This window comes from Sprattus sprattus (assembly GCF_963457725.1).
Source record: "Sprattus sprattus genome assembly, chromosome: 11".
NCBI lineage: Eukaryota > Metazoa > Chordata > Actinopteri > Clupeiformes > Clupeidae > Sprattus > Sprattus sprattus.
In genome coordinates, this window is record NC_137909.1 from 30260338 (window position 1) to 30264126 (window position 3789).

Sequence of the window (3789 nt, forward strand, 5' to 3'; positions counted from 1 at the left end):
AGATTTTCCATCCGCATGACTGGTCCCCCTCCTGAACTCGTGGTGTTGCAAGAGATTGTGGGAAATGTATGAGTTTGAAGAAGGGGGAGTGTGCTGCCACTCCTCTCAACTGAGTAGAAGATCTTTCAGTGATCTCAAGTCATATAAAGGTTATAGGCTACAGTCCCATAAATAATAACAACGTAATCCAATTGTCTTCGTCAGTCGAATGAAGTTATTAATCCAACGTCCTCTTTACGTAGGTTGTGGATCAAAAGATAATTTGCTGTGTCGTTTTTTTCTTAAAATAAGAACAATAGGGCCAGAATTCACATAGCCTATGATACTCAGAAATAAGACAAACATAAAAATAACTCCTTTGAATGTGTACGAAAAATAGTTTAAGAGAATAGTTGTCTTTTTAAGCGCGGCCACCAGAGGGAGCAAACATGAGACTTTTCAATCACATCGCTTGCTACATGTTTTTAAAATGAGCTTGTTATCAGTTCTTCTAGGTGAAGGACACGTGTTCAGAATGGTATGGGTTATGCACCTTCAGAGCCTCGTTAATGTCAACAAACCTGCAATCATCAACTGGAAAAGTACATTAAGTCAGGCGATCCTATTCTCTATCTAAACTGTACCGAAGTGAAACAAAACAAGGCCGAATGGCCGATTTATTGTATTGATGGACAACCACTGGGATATTGTTGTTTTTTTATGCCGCTCATAATTATCGATTACTTTGCAAAGTCAGTATGAGAGATTCGACGGAATGGACAAGATATCTAAACGTGCAAGTAGTCTGTCCTGCAAAGGTAGGGGAGACCCCTGCGTGTTTCAGTTGGGAAAGCAGCAGAGGCGGCGTGCATGTAGTTGACCATGCCATGTCTCTGTGGTGTAGTGGTCACTGGAGAAGTTGGTATACTCTTATTTTTTTTAAGCAGCCCATACAGAACAGGATAAACACCCTGGTTTGAGAAGTGGGTATACGCAATGCTGACTGAAAAATAAGTGGGTACTATACTCTGTATACCTGCGTATACCCTGACTACACCACTGCATGTCTCTGTGGGTGGGTGATGGAGGCATAGGCGGATAAGACAACAGGTCCCTGGGCACGGACATCACAACAGGATTTACAGCGCACACACACAGGTAACGCCAGCAGCATAACTAATAGGCCTACATACATTCACCTGAATCTCAACAGGATTGACAGCGCACATATACACAGGTAACGCCAGCAGCATGACAAATACATACATTCACCTGAATCTCAACAGGATTTACAGCGCACATACACACAATTAAAGACAACAGCATAACTACTGCAAACATTCATCTGAATCTCAACAGGATATACAGCGCACCTACCCCCAGGTAACGCCAGCAGCTTAACTAATACATACATTCACCTGAATCTCAACAGGATTTACAGCACACATACACACAGGTAACGCCAGCAGCATAACTAATATACATTCACCTGGATCTCAACAGGATTGACAGCGCACATATACACAGGTAACGCCAGCAGCATAACTAATACATACATTCACCTGAATCTCAACAGGATTTACAGCGCACATAAACACAATTAAAGACAACAGCATATTAACTAATGTCCCAACATTCATCTGCATGCTGCATTTTAATGTGATTTACAACACAGGAACACTCAAGGCCAACCGCGCAAAAACTAAGTAATAAAGTCCCCTGTGTCTCTACACAGGATATACAGCTCAGGTTCATTCAATTAAAACCAATAGCATATTAGTGAAAGTGACTTCATGGCAGAGGTGGTGTAGACACACACACTCTGAATTCCACCTCTGCATTTGACCCATCCAGGGTAGTGACACACACAGCACCCAGTGAACACACACAGTGAAGTTATGGACACTAACCCGGAGCAGTGAGCTGCCCTTGGCGGCGCCCAGGGAGCAGTGATCGGGGTTAGGTGCCTTGCTCAAGGGCACTTCAGCCGTGGATGTGGGCATGGGAGAGCAGTGCTCTACCACTTCCCCCGCCCACATTTTTCCTACTGGTCGGGGGGCGGGGGAAGTGTTAGAGCACTGCTCTCCCATTAATGAAATACATTAATGAAATACACAGTCCTTAACCACAACTTAGAGATACGTTTAAGTCACTTGTAGTATCAAAAAAACAAAAAACTAAAATTCACAGCAAGCTTGGAATCTCAAGGATTCTCACTTGTCCCAGATATGGCCCAACACCAAAACAAAAGCTAAATGAACCTTCAGTCAAGTGATACACTAGATCAATATACTACTAATAATGAATCAGTCAACGTAGGTTATCATCTGGCATGCATGAGATTTTAAAGAGCATTCTTGAACAGGCAGCACTCTCAGCTCCTGCCCGGTAAGGCACCTAATGTATGGCCATGCAGTTGGAGACTGATCTGGAGGCCCATGTTATATGATTGAGCCATGCAGCTTGAGACAGATCTGCAGGCCCATGTTATATGATTGAGCCATGCATTTTTCTTCTACTTGTGACATCTCTACGCGACGTAGTGATTGTTTGGACTATTTGGAGTTTCTGGTCGTTTGGAGCTCTGTTATTGACCTGAACGACTGAACCCTTCGACTCTGTTATTGACCTGAACGACTGAACCCTTCGACTCTGTTATTGACCTGAACGACTGAACCCTTCGTCTCTGTTATTGACCTGAACGACTGAACCCTTCGACTCTGTTATTGACCTGGACGACTAAGTTCTTCGACTCTGTTATTGACCTGAACGACTGAACCCTTCGACTCTGTTATTGGCCTGAACGACTAAGTTCTTCGACTCTGTAATTTACCTGAACTACTGAACCCTTCGACTCTGTTATGGACCTGAACGACTAAGCCCTAAGACTCTGCGACAAGAAAGGCAAAATTCAGAACTGACACATTTCAAAAATCAAAAGAACCGGTTAGGCTACAGTTTTGAAATTTGGTATGCAAATGAAATTAACATTGCTTATTGCATCTTGTGTTGATGTGGATGTGTGTGTTATAACTGATTTACACTCTTACAAAGGATGTGTGTGTTATAACTGATTTACACTCTTAAGGGGCCAGCATGCTTCTAAAGGGAGCATGAATTGCTAGGTGCTTACGCGTTGTGGGTGTTGCCAAGCAATTCATACCCAGAACAATAGGCTTGCGTAAAATGGCGCAAGTCTAGAAAAAGGGGCCGACGCACGCAGGACGTGAAAAGTCGCGCAAGGGTCGCGCAAGGGGCTTGCGTGGCCTCTTGCGCTTGCGCTTCGCTTACGTAACTGACCATAAATCAGCCTTTACAAAGGATGGGTGTGAAAACTGATTTACACTCTTAAGCATGGTTTATGCTCAGAGGCGCAAGCGCAAGAGGCCCTCTTTTCACGTCTTGCGTGCGTCGGCCCTTTTTCTAGACTTGTGCCATTTTTTATGCAAGCCTATTGTTCTGGGTGTGCATTGCTTGGCAACACCCGCAATCATTAAGGGAGCATGAATTGCTATGAGTACATTTTGCGCAACAATGTGACACCAACGTAGAACCAAGCAGCCGCCTTTACAGAGGATGTGTGTGTAAGAACTGACACAAACTGTGTTCAATTCTTGAGTGAGTTTTGGGACAACCAGTTGATGTGAGAATTTTAATACAGTGTATGTTTCAGGAAGATTAACACAAAGATGTGTAGACGTGCAATATGAACGCATTATGTGCTATCCTTGGCTACGTATGTAGTGTTAAAATACACACCAGGTTGCATGTTGCCATAGGTACAACAGAATACACTCCAGGTTGCATGTT